Raw genomic sequence first — 14108 nt, 5'->3', positions numbered from 1 at the left:
ATGGGGTCACTAACAGTTGGAGACAACTGAGTGACTTCACTTTCGTTTTCAAAGTCCCTCTCAACTCTGAGAGGGAAAACTTACATGGTTCATGACCTCACAGTAATGCAAATTACAGGGTAAGAAACTACAGGTAGTAGTTGTTCTGAAAAAGGAGCAGATGAAGGTTTCCTCTTTGTATAACATTAGGAAGAATTCTGTAAACAAACAACCCATACAAAATACATACCAGTGTATGTATTAAAAAGATTATTAAGTTATGTCTCCTCGTTTGTATTCTGTCTCTTGGTTAAGAATCACTGATATTTTCATTAGTATATCCTACTTTCTTTTTTTTTTTAATCCAGAGGAGGTAGAAGTCTATTAAAATTTTTCTCCCACAAATGCAGTTTTGGATTTATGTATTATGTTTTCCCTTAGGATCATGAAGTCCAGAATGAGCTGTTCGATGTGCTTGGTAGCTGCCCTCTTTAATGCTGTTGCTGTGGTGTATCTGGATAGACTTACTCACTGAGAATTCCTATTCCCTCATGTGCTACAAACAATAGGATGTTGAAACACAGGAGGAGTGAGGGTTAGCGACACGACTGCTGAATGGAGGAAGACGTTTTCTAGGCTCCCTGGCTGAAGACCTTTTAGATAGGGAGCTCTTATTTCCTGTGCCAGCTATTTGTATTGTAACAGTAATAATGAACTGTTCAAACTTGAGAAACTGTTTCTCTGAGAAATGTTTGATTAATAATATAGAATGCCTTTGTTATCACACTAGAGTTTATTCCCCCGTGCATCTAAAAATATATCAACCAACTTTGCAGATATGTTAAAACGAGTCATTTCTTTTGGTGATGATTGTAATTTTGTTTCTCAGTATTATAAGTGAACTAAGGACTCTTTCCGTGGCCTAATTTCATTCTCCATATTCTAATGAACAGTGATTTAAAAATCAAAAATTTCCCCTCCCATTAAAAAGAATGACTTGTAGGTATTTTTGAGTTCTAAAAATCAATAAATGATCATTGTAAATATTTCAGAAAGTATAGTTATGAAATCATGAAAATAAAAACACCCAAGTATCAAACCAAAAACCAACCGACCCTCATCTGTAATTCAGCCCTAAGAATCTTTTGTAATATGTCCATCTAGTTTTTTTATTCAAAACCTAAAAAATGTTAATCATTTCTTTTGTCTAATATCAAGGATAATTGTTTCTTTAAAATTTTTTTACTTATTCGGCTGCGTCAGGTCTTCATTTTGGCATGCAGAGTCAGTAGTGCCAGCGCCTGGGCTTAGTTGCTCCACAATAGGATCTTAGCCCTTCATCAGGGATCAAATCTGATTCCCCAAGGTGGATTCTTAACCACTGGACCACCAAGGAATCCCCTTATTGTCTGTTTCTTTTTGGGTGCACTGGGTCTTTGTTGAAGTGCACAGGCTTCTCATTTTGCTGACTTCTCTTGTTGCAGGTCTTGGGCTTTAGAGCTTAAAGGCTTTAGTAGTTGTGGCTCTCCGGTTCTAGGGCATGGGCTCAGTACTTGTGCATGGGCTTAGTACTTGTGCATAGGCTTAGTTACTCTGTGGCATGTGGAATATCCCTGGTGGGCTTCCGTCTATGGGGTCACACAGAGTCGGACATGACTGAAGTGACTCAGCAGCAGCAGCAGGGATTGAACCTGTGTCCCCTGCATTGGCAATCAGATTTTAACCACTGGACCACCAGGGAAGTCCCATCCTTGGGTTAATTCTGCTTGGGACTCTGAACTTCCTAGATTTGGTTAACTGTTCCCTTCCCATGTTAGGGAATATCTCTTCAGATATTTTCTTGGGTCCTTTCTCTCCTCTTTCTGGATCCTTACAGTGGGAATGTTGGTGCATTTAATGTCCCAGAGTTCTCTTAGGGTGTCTTCATTTCTTTTCCTCTGTTCCATTCCACAGCAGTGATTTTCACCATTCTGTCTTCCAGGTCATTTATCCATTCTTCTGCCTCAGTTATTCGTTACTGATTCCTCCTGGTGTGTTTTTCGTTTTAGTTATTGTATTGTTCATCTCTGTTTGTTCTTTAGTTCTTCTAGGTCCTCGGTAAACTTCTTGCATCTTCTCCATTCTTTTTCCAGGATGCTGGATCATCTTCACTATCATTATTCTGAAATTCTTTCTCTGGTATGTTGCCTATCTCTATTTAGCTGTTTTTCTGGGGCTTTATCTTGTTCCTTCATCTAGGACATGATCCTCTGCCTTTTCATGTTAACTTTCTATGACTGTGATTTTCATTCCCAAGGCTGCAGAGTTGTAGTTTTTTTTTCGTTGTCTCCCTGGAGCCTCTTCATAGTCAGCTTGTACTTCCATTCCCAGCAACTGTTTTCTGTCCCTGTGGTTTTGCCTTTCCCAAAATGTCATATATGTACTGTAAATGTATGTAGCTCTTGAATCTGGTTTCTTTCACTTAAAAAAGAAAGTTGCTCAGTTGTGTCTGACTCTTGAGACCCCATGGACTACACAGTCCATGGAATTCTCCAGGCCAAAATACTGGAGAGGGTAGGCATTCCCTTGTCCAGGGGATCTTCCCAATCCAGGAATTGAACCCAGGTCTCCTGCATTGCAGGTGGATTCTTTACCAGCTGAGCCACTAGGAAAGCCCAAGTAAATATTCTTTCACTTAGCATACTACATAAATGGAGCCTTTTAACTAGTAGTGTACCATTAAATAGGCTTCCATGGTGACTCAGTGGTAAAGAATCCACTTGCTCGTGCGGGAGACATGGGTTCCCCTGGGTTGGGAAGATCCCCTGCAGAAGGAAATTGCCACCCACTACAGTATTCTTGCCTGGGAAACCCCAGGGACAGAGGAGCCGAGCGGGTTACAGTTCATGAGGTTGCAAGAGTTGGACATGCTTTAGTGACTGAAACAACAACAAACAACAATATCATTAAATAGTTATATGGCAGTTTATCCATTTTATGTGCTCGGTTGACTGGAGTGCTTGGTATATAATTGCTTGAAAGATGGCATGTGGTTGGCGTATTATTACCTTTTTTGTATATTGTGTTCCTGTAGCCTTTATACATGAAAGACAATTGTGTCAAGACATAAAATCTTTGAACTGTAGATAGTAGATCTTACTGACTTTGGCAGATAGTGTACCAAGAGTAAATTCTGTTTTTTCCCCCTGCTCTGATACTTACAGAATTCTCCAACTTTAGGATAGTTTGGTCAGGATTTGATTTTTGTGTACTCTGTGGGTGAGACCTTTTGATCTGCATAGTTTTATAGCTTGAGGAAGGTTCCTTTGGTTATATGTTTGATTATTTTAGATTTTTCCTTGGGAATTATTTTAAGTTGTGTCTTCATTATTTCTTCATAGCAGTCATCTTTTTTTAATTTAAAATTTTGACTTAGTTATTTGTTGATTCCTGTAGTTGTAAGAAATAATACAGAGAGATCATTTGTATACTTTTTTCTGTTTCCCTTAGTGGTAACATTTTACAGTATAACCTTTGCAGGTAACATTGTGTACTATAGCATCACATTAGTTTATTGATGTTGATAAAATCCATCCAGTCCTAGTCACATTTCTCCAGGGTTACTTGTACTCATTTGGGTGCATGTGTATGTATATGTATGAAGTTCTATATAATTTTACGATCTGCTAGGTTCGTGTACTTACCACCACAAAGTACTAAGTAGCTCTTAAACAAGGAACCCTTGAGTAGCCCTTTTAAAATATACCCACCTTCCCTTTGCAGGGGTGTAGGGGCCTCCCCCTAACCACTGATGTATTCAGTTTTCCATTTCCACAATTTTGTCATTTCAAAAACGTCATAGAAATGGAGTCATACTATATACAGCCTTTGAGGGCTAACCTTTATTGCTCTGCATACTTTTCTGAAGTCTCATCCAAGTTGTTGTCTGTAGTAGACCATTCCTTTTTGTTGCTGCATAGTGTGCATGGTGTAGATGCACTTTAGATGTAGTTTTTTAACCTGTTGAAAGACATGAGGGTTGATTCCATTTTTTAATTATTATAAATCTGTGAACATTCATGTACAAATTTTTGTGTAAACATCAGGATGAAGTCCACTTGCTGGGTAATATGGTAGTTCCATGTTTAGTCTTAAAAAGCTGCCAAGTTGTTTTCTCTATCAGTAATGTTGGAATAACCCAATTTTTCTGTACCCTACTAGCATTTGGTGGTATTACTGGTTTTTATTTTAGCTATTCTGATATATATGTAATGATCTTTCACTGTGATTTTAATCTGTATTTACCTGATGACTAATGGTGTTCAATATATTTTCATGTGAGCAGCTATCTTTATTTTTTAATGTGGTGTTTAATTCTTAGTTTTATGTAATCTTAATTTTTAATAAAAGTACTAAGTTCTGATTGCTAGTTTCTGTATGTTCCCTTTATCCAGTAACATTTGTGGAAGTTACATTTATAAGTTTGATAAGAGATCTTTGCTTAGTTTGTGGATCATTTTAACTTAGCACACATTACTTGTAAACATAAAAGGAATGACTTATTTTTAAACCAAATTTGGCAAACTATAGCTTCTGCCAAATCTAGCTTGCTGCCTTTGAGCTAACAATAGTTTTTACATTTTCAAGTTTGTAGTTGAAAGTAAAAGGGCTTTTCAGGTGGCCCTGATGATAAAGAACCTGCTGCCAGCGCAGGAGACATAAGAGACGTGGATTCAATCCCTTGGTCGAAAAGATCCCCTGGAGGAGGGCGTGGCAACCCACTCCAGTGTTCTTGCCTGGAGAATCCCATGGACAGAGGAGCCTGGCAGGTTGCATTCCATAGGGTTGCACAGAGTTGGACATGACTGAAGCAACTTGGCATGCATGCCTGTATGAAACTGAAAAACAAAGAATATATGACAAAGACCCTGTGTAGCCCACAGTGTTATGTGCTCAGGTGCCTATTTGTGTCCAACTATTTGCAACTTTTTTGCAATGGTAGCCTGGCACACTCCTCTATCCATGGGATTGTTCAGGCAAGAAACACTGGAATGGGTTGCCATTTCCTTCTCAAGGGAATTGTCCAGACCCAGGGATCTAACCTTGCGTCTCTTGTGTGTCCTACATTGCAGATGGATTCTTTACTGCTGAGCCATTGGGGAAGCGATGTAGCCGAGAAAGCTTGTATTATTTATTTCTTGATCTGTTATAGAAAGTGTTTGCCATCTCTTATTTTTTAATAACAGTGTTATTGTCATAAGGTATTCACATATCATAAAATTTACCCTTAAATTTACAGTTTGGTGGGTTTTAGTATGTTTACAGTACTAAGCAACCATCATTCTTCTAACACTGGAACACTTAGCACTCCCAAAAGAATCCCTGTACTCATTAGTAGGGATTGTCTATTTCCCCCTTTCCTAAGTCCCTGGCAAGCACAAACCTATCCTAGTCTCATTTATTATGGATATTTCCTATTAGTGAGATCATGTAATAAATATGTGGCCTTTTGTGTCTGGCTTCTTTCATTTAGCATATTTTTAAGGTTCATGGATATTGTATCAGGTATCAGTACTTCATTCTCTTCTTTCTTTTTCTTTTTGCTGTGCAAGCATGGCTTGTGGGATCTTAGTCTCCAAACAGGGATGGAACTTGTGCCCTCTGCAATGGAAATGCGAAGTCCTAACCACTGAATTGCCAGGAAATTCCCTGTACTCCATTTCTTTTTTATGGCTGAATAATATTCCTTTGTACAATGTATATTATTTTTTGTTTATACATTCATCAATCGATGGACGTTTGATGGTTTTTTTTTTCAATTATCTTCTATTTGAATCTGTGTCCTTTTCCTCCAGATTGAATTCTTCTCAGTTTTGTTTGAGTCATTAATTATTCTGCTTACTACTCTTTTCTGCTTTGTGAATGTTAATTTTGCTATGAATTTTTGTCTATATACCTGTTATTTATTCTCTCCTTCAGCAGATAGATCATTTTTAGTCTTCTCTTTTATATCTTGAGATTTCCTTTCCTTGGTTAAGTAGTTTTTTCCCTGGAGTCGCATGACTCCTTGTCTCCTTTTGATTATCCTTGTATTAACAAAGAGAAATCCTCAAGTTTTAGCCAGAGATGGGCTGTATGGGTTGTTATATTTTCAGATTTTGAGCTGGGTGACAGGGTAATCTAGTCATCTCTTTTTCCATTTTTGGGTTTTCAGCAGGCTTTCATCTAGTGCAACTTCGTTGCCTAAACAGTTGCAGTACCCCCAAAACATTTTGATCCCTAATACAGGACACTGGTTCAGAGTCAGACTCTGGAATCAACTTGTCTGTGTAACTCTGGAAAAGTTATTTAACCTTTTTCTGCCTCAGTTTCCTCCTGTATTAAAAAAATGAGTAATGGAGGATAATTAGGAATTATTTCATAGTTTGAGAATGAAAACGCTTTGCTACCTAGTACACAGTCAATAAATACTAGCTGTGATAACAGTTATTTTGTATGGCATAGGAGGAGAATCCTGTCTGTAGAAACAGCTTCTGAGTATACCATAACCTTATTATTTACTGAGAGTATTGTTAAAAATAAATGCACAATGAGCACCTTTGCTCACTGTTATTTTTTTCCTCTCATTCCTTTTAGTTAAGATGTTTCTAGAATAGGATTATTAGTTTGAAAGATATTAATATAAAATACTTCATGAATGTTGTTTATTTTCAGAAGATTCTTTCTGAGTTGTTTCATTGGCATTATAGAAAATGTAGACACTACTGAAGAAGTTACAAATTAACTTTTGAATATATTACTTTCTTATTTTGTGCATGTCTCTATGGAAATACATACTCTTTTTATATATACAGATTTGTAGCCTATTATAGAATCTTTACACATAAACATATTCTCTTCTAAGAATTTCAAAACTGTTTTAAGTAGCTTCATAAAATTCTGTAAATGAATATCTGAAGAATTTAATAATTCCTGCTCTATTTAAACTTTTTTTTTAAATCACTTTTCCCAACACAAAGCCATGTTGAAGGTTCTTTGTTAACAAATCTTTGCCCAAATTTCTGGTTATTTGCTTCAGATGAATTCCTAGAAGTAGAACCACTGGATCAAAGGGCATGAACATTTATAAAACCTGATGCATATTGTCAAATTTCTTTCTTTTGGAAGCCAGCTGTATACCATTCAGATAGATCACTATGGGTGGTGGTTTCCAGACACGCAGAGATAAAGATTTAACATTGAATTTAGTTTTATACTTTTTAGATTGGGTTCTTTCATCATATTAATTAGTTTCTCTCTTTAATTAAAGTGGCCTGCTCTCATTACCGATTTCAACTTGATCATGATTGGTAAAATTAAGAAAGAGAACCAGAAATTGTGAGGTTTTTATATTTAAAGGTCACTAGTATCATAGGGCTCATTAACTGCTTCTGAAATATTTATGTTTAGGAAGTGCTGACATTTACATGAGGTATATATTATGGTAGTACGGTAGCAAATCAGTTTTGATAACTGATTTGATTTGATAAATGGATAGTTTTATCTTTTTGGTTGGTTAACCATCCAGTCTGAATACTCTCAACACATTAGATGATCTATAACTTCAATGGTATTTAATTGCCAAAGGTAGTAGCAGTTTTGAAATGATAAATAATAGTAAAAAACCAGAACTTTGACCTAATTCTGGCTGCTGTGGTGACTGCATTCCTGCCCTACCCTGCTGTGTATCATGGAAGGGACTATAAAAATAGTGTAGTAATCAGTTTCTGGAACAACAGTTGTTTAAGCCAGGTGTTCTGGGTCCTTTGTGCTTGTCTTTAATGAGAAAAGATAGAACTGGTAGTAAAAGAGTTAGAGATCTGAATTTGAATTCCACTTTTGATCTTTCTGCTCTGTGACTTTGGACAGATTACACCTCATCTATAAACTGAAATAGTTTTGCAGTCCAGTGCCTTGAAAACTCAGTAAATATACTGGTATTTAGTGTTGTTATTGACAGTGAATAAAGAGCATCACGTAGTAGGGTTTGCATTCTCCCTAGCTAAAAGAGTTTTTTGTTTCTGGTTTTTCCCAGTAATCAAGAATACTGTTGATCTAGTTATGTATAAGTAGAGGAATGTAATAACTTTTTGTTTTTCTTAACAAAATGGGGATAAGAGTACTTGCATTTTCAGATTGTTATGACAATTAAAGAGATCGTACAGCATAAAAGGATTTTTATAGGACAGGGCCTGTCACAATGTAAGTCTCAGTAAATATTTATTGTTTTATTGTTTATAATACAGATATAATAGACCAGAAGATGGTGTGGAACAGACTTATCAAGTGTTTTTCCCTTAATGTGCTTTGTGCTTAGTCGCTCAGTCATGTCTGACTCCTTGTGACCCCATGGACTGTAGCCCACCAGGCTCCTCTGTCCATGGAGATTCTCCAAGGCAAGAATACTGGAGTTAATTGCCATTTCTTTCTCCAGGGGATCTTCCCAACCCAGGGATTGAACCCAGGTCTCCTGCATTGCAGGCAGATTCTTTACTGTCTGAGCCACCAGGGAAGCCCTTTTCCCTTAATGATTAATTTCAAATTAGGTTAATTCTCACATTCCATTTCTTCTCATTGCTCAAGTTTCTCCTGCATTTGCTTGGCCTTTTCTCACTGGTATCTCCTTCCTGTAATGGATTTGGCACCAGATCTTCTGCTTGTATTGTTCTGGATCTGTGTTAGTGAAATTGAGCCATTGTGATCTAGGCTTGCCTTTGCAAAAATCCTCTAGGAGAACAAAGGTAGGTGTGGAGGAGAAAAGTGCCTGATAACTGAGATGCAGTGGTTGAGGAAATAAATATTCGCGGACACGACTGAGCGACAGAACGGAACGGAACGGAAGGGCAGTTTTAGTCTCAAGTTATAGGTGTCTGTTCTAGGTAGCAAAATTTCAGGGTGTTAAAGAACACCAGGGATTCTCTTCGAACCCCAGAGCAGGAAATGTATATACATGGGCCTCAGGGGCACCAGGAGGGCTGTTTCCATAGGGTTCTATAGTCGCTTGTCTCTGATTTTTTTTTTCCTGGACATTCTTTCTCTTCTTTATGTTGACCATCTGCTTATTCACCAGGTTATACTTGACCCAAAGTGACAGCTCCAACTGCCAGATCTTTAGCGAATTTCACTTTATCCATAACTTTCTGGCCCAAATGCTAAGAGGAATCTGATTAGTATATCATTTCTCTTCAGATTGATACTAGGAGTTTGGCCATTTAGAAGAATACTTTTGATATAGTTATTTGTGGCCAGAAGTGGTAGGAATCATGAAGTTGCCCTTTCTAGGAAGGTGTCTTAATACATGTCTCTTACAGAAAATATTTTGAAAAGTGTTTATTTGTTGGGAACTTAATTTTTCCAAGTGCAGTACATAGCTCTGAATTGCTGTTTTAAAATAGAAACTTCCAGTGTGATTTTGTTAATAACCAACTCAGTGATACTTGTGTTACAGTTTGGTTCTTGTTTGAAAGCAGCTGAGAACTGGTCAAACTGGCTTAAGTAAAGGGACATTCGTTGTAAAGACACCCCAAGCAGTTAAGGGACAGTAATCCAAGGACAGAAAAGCTAGTAAATAAATAAGGCCAGTAAATAAATGCTAGTAAATAAGAAAGGCAGTGCCAAAGAATGCTCAAACTACCACACAATTGTACTCATCTCACACACTAGTAAAGTCATGCTCGAAATTCTCCAAGCCAGGCTTCAGCAATACATGAACTGTGACCTTCAGCTGGTTTTAGAAAAGGCAGAGGAACCAGAGATCAAATTGCCAATAACCGCTGGATCATTGAAAAAGCAAGAGAGTTGCAGAAAAACATCTATTTCTGCTTTATTGACTATGCCAAAGCCTTTGACTGTGTGGATCACAATAAACTGTGGAAGATTCTGAAAGAGATGGGAATACTAGACCACCTGACCTGCCTCTTAAACCTCTATGCAGGATAGGAAGCAACAGTTAGAACTGGACATGGAACAACAGACTAGTTCCAAATAGGGAAAGGAGTACGTCAAGGCTGTATATTGTCACCCTGCTTATTTAACTTATATGCAAAGTACATCATGAGAAATGCTGGGCTGGAAGAAGCACAAGCTGGAATCAAGATTGCTGGGAAAAATATCAATAACCTCAGATATGCAGATGACACCACCCTTATGGCAGAAAGTGAAGAAGAACTAAAGAGCCTCCTGATGAAAGTGAAAGAGGAGAGTGAAAAAGTTGGCTTGAAGCTCAACATTCAGAAAACGAAGATCATGGCATCTGGTCCCATCACTTCATGGCAAATAGATGGGGAAACAGTAGAAACAGTGGCTGACTTTATTTTGTTGGTTTCAAAAATCACTGCAGATGGCAACTGCAGCCGTGAAATTAAAAGATGTTTACTCCTTGGAAGGAAAGTTATGACCAACCTAGACATCATATTAAAAAGCAGAGACATTACTTTGTCAACAAAGGTCCGTCTAGTTGAGGCTATGGTTTTTCCAGTAGTCACGTGGAAAAACCAACTCAACTGGATGTGAGAGTTGGACTATAAAGAGAGCTGAGTGCCAAAGAATGGATGCTTTTGAACTGTGGTGTTGGAGTAGACTATTGAGAGTCCCTTGAACTGCACGGAGCTCCAACCAGTCCATCCTAAAGAAAATTAGTCCTGAATGTTCATTGAAAGGACTGATGTTGAAACTGAAACTCCAGTACTTTGGTCACTTGATGCAAAGAACTGACTCATTTGAAAAGACCCTGATACTGGGAAAGATTGAGGACAGGAGGAGAAGGGGATGACAGAGGATGAGATGGTTGGATGGCATCACTGACTCAATGAACATGAGTTTGGGTAAACTCTGGGAGTTGGTGATGGACAGGGAAGCCTGGCATGCTGTGGTTCATGGGGTCGCAAAGAGTTGGACACGACTGAGTGACTGAACTGAACTGAAATAAGGCCAAGAACTGAACCAGAATGCTGTCAATAGTTGCTTCTTTTTTAGGTTTTATTCTGGACTGCATTGGCCACCATGGTAATAACTGCTTTGTTCTTTGAGATTTAATGTTTATAATACAGATCTGCTTAAAAATCTTACAAGCTAATTCGTTACATATTTGGATAATTAATTTCTTACATTTGTATTACTTTGTGCCCAAGTCTAAGTTTCAGGTTTTGTTTTCTTTGACTGTAATCTTGTCTGGCCAAAAGAAAGACAGAAATCAGAAATCTAAACAGAGAAGCAGAGTAGGAGGAGAACCAGGAGATGATAGTGGTATGGAAATCAAGTAATGAAGGAGTTTGAGAAGGTGACTACTGAGGTTTTTTTTTTAATGAGAACAGAAAGAACCTGAGGTTTAACTCGTGATGATTTTTTATTTTTAGAAGTTTCTGTACTGATTAGAATGGAGAATGGAAATTTCTCTGAATTGATGATTTGGCTGAGAATCAAGAAGAGAAAAATGGTTGTACTTTGAAATGCTAAGTTTTAGAAAGTAAGTTAGATGTATGTGTGATCTAGGTGCTTCTAATATTGATTATGACAATGCTGACCTGTAGAGAGAGAGGCTCCCCTCCCCGGAATGGCCATAACTGAGGATAGGGAAAAAAAAGATGGACGTGTGGAGACGTTTCAGTAACTTAAAGAGAAGAAACTGTGAAGTGGATGTAGGTGAATGCTTGCCTAGTAAGTATTGGACATATTTCATTTAATCTTTATAGGAAGTGTGTCAAGTAGTCAGTGCTACCTCAGTTTTACAGATGGAAATAGTGAAGTGTGTATCATTCATTGATTCTGATAAGGGTATGGGATGTTGGGTATGATAAGTAGGGCTTCTCAAGGAATGCAGTTTTGAATATCATTCTTAAAGATTTGTGAAGTGATGCATTTGCTTAGTTTTTCATTTTTGAAATGTGATGTATAGTTCTGGGTTTATCTATTTTGATTTTATAACTTCCTATGTTGGCAAAACACCAACTTAATTTTCGAAATTATGATTTTGGTTAGGACAAGATCCTTGTTAGAAACAGAAGGCTGACAAAAGAAAGTTCTGGGATCTGGGAAATGGAAAGGAAACTCAGAAACTCTGTCATTTATACAGGTGATCCTTCTTGGGTGGGATGAGGGATATGAGGTAGGTCAGACCCTAAGGTGGTTATCTTACTTTGTGGCTTCAGTAAAAGGGAGTAAGAGATTTCTTTATGGGGAGGGGCAGCAGTAGAGAAACTGGATGGGTGTAAGATGAGTAACTTGCCAGTAGCCCAAAGACAAAAATAGGAAGTAGTTTTGGGAAACCAAAGGGAATAGATTATTTAGGAAGTCTTATAGACATTCAGCAAAAGTGAAGATGCAATTGAAAGTGAAAGTCTCAGTCGTGTCCGACTCTTCGCGACCCCATGGGCTGTATTGTAAAGTCCATGGAATTCTCCAGGCCAGAATACGGGAGTAGGTAGCCTTTCCCTTCTCCAGGGGATCTCCCCACCCCAGGGATCAAACCCAGGTCTCCTGCATTGCAGGCGGATTCTTTACCAGCTGAGCCACAAATTGGTAAACTTTTAATTAAAGAAATATCAACATTAACTCATCACTCAGATTGAATACTAGAGAAAGGGGGGAAGTGTAGCTGTACAAGAACTTACAGTTCTGTCCTGATGGGAGCGTTTTCTCTGATTATAGTTTACAGCTAGCTTTTCTCCTTCATAGTTTCTTACAGTAGTCTGAGTTTTCATCACTTGATTTCTCATGATTCCTGAGCATCTTTTTCTGATTATTAGTTTTGTTTTCTGGGAGGAGTTTTATGGAGTCTGCCTCATGTTGATGATCATACCAAGTATAGCTCCCATTATAAACAATAAATATCTGACTTGTTAAAAACACTTTTGAGAGTGACTTGGTTTATCTTGTCGACTCAACTGTGGGCAAATGGTTTCAGTCCTAGCAAAGCATACTTCAGAAATTGAGTTCCCTCATTGTCTCAAGGAGGTAGGAAGTGGTTTACCTTGTATGTGAGACAGAGACAGACTCTCCGAAAGAGGAAGAGCTTGAGGTGAACAGAGAGCTAAAGAGGGAGACAGGAGAGCCGAGAGAGTGAGCGAGCCAGCAAATAAAATGTGGTAGAAAAGAGAAGGAAATGGCAACCTACTCCAGTGTTCTTGCCTGGAGAATCCCAGGGACGGGGGAGCCTGGTGGGCTTCCATCTATGGGGTCACACAGAGTCGGACACGACTGAAGTGACTTAGCAGCAGAAAAGAGAATGAAGAGTGGGTGGAAGGTGGTACAGAATGGGATGGAAATTGCTGTGAGGGCAGGATGGGCAAATTTTGAAGGTAGGGGGAAGAGACAGTTGGAAAGGAAAGGCAAGAATACCAAGAGAACACACTTGTCAAAGCCCTTAGCAAAATCTGTGAAGGCACTTCTGTCTGGGGGTGGCGTCTTCCTGTGGTTGCCCTGGATGTAGCTTGGTGACATAGAAATTGGAACACCTGGATTTAGATCCTGGAAATGCCATCCAAGTGCATTTCCCTGCTTAACAGTGGTTGACAGAGAAACTGTTCTTGGGAGGAGAAGGGGACGACAGAGGATGAGATGGTTGGATGATATCACCGACTCGATGGACGTAAGTTTGAGTAAGCTCCGGGAGTTAGTGATGGACAGGGAGGCCTGGCATGCTGTAGTCCATGGGCTCGCGAAGAGTTGGACATGACTGAATGGCTGAACTGACTGAACAGTTTCTCTGAGGCTCAATTCTGATCTCTTAAATAGGAATAATTACTGTGAGATTGTTGTTATGATAACATAAATATGCTCATTGCATGTTCTCTACCTTCCTTACCATTCCCACTTTCTTTTTTCATTTTTTAATTAATTACCAAATTTTTTTTGACTGTGCTGTCTTCATTGCTGCACTCAGGCTTTCTCTCATTTTCTAGTTGCAGCGGCTGGGGGCTACTCTCTAGTTGCAGCGCAAGGGCATCCCATTGCGGTGGCTTCTCTTGCTGCAGAGCACAGGCTCTAGGTGCATGGGCTTCAGTAGTAGTGTTTCACAGGCTCAGTTGCCCCGCAGCATTTGCGACCTTCCTGGACCAGGGATTGAACCCATGTCCCTGCGTTGGCAGGTGGATTTTTAACCACTGGACCACCAG

At 38.7% G+C, this 14108-nt stretch overlaps 1 protein-coding gene across 15 annotated transcripts in view; it reads left to right on the top strand.

Annotated features, from left to right (window-relative positions):
* The window catches only part of PUM1 (pumilio RNA binding family member 1), a 124871-nt gene that overhangs the window by 19996 nt on the left and 90767 nt on the right, over positions 1–14108 (top strand). The gene's annotated exons all lie outside the window — the stretch shown is intronic.

The sequence above is a fragment of the Moschus berezovskii genome, chromosome 2 (genome assembly GCF_049115385.1).
Source record: "Moschus berezovskii isolate FMDL1 chromosome 2, NW_MosBer_1.0, whole genome shotgun sequence".
Lineage (NCBI taxonomy): Eukaryota > Metazoa > Chordata > Mammalia > Artiodactyla > Moschidae > Moschus > Moschus berezovskii.
This window is presented reverse-complemented; position numbering and strand designations above follow the sequence as displayed.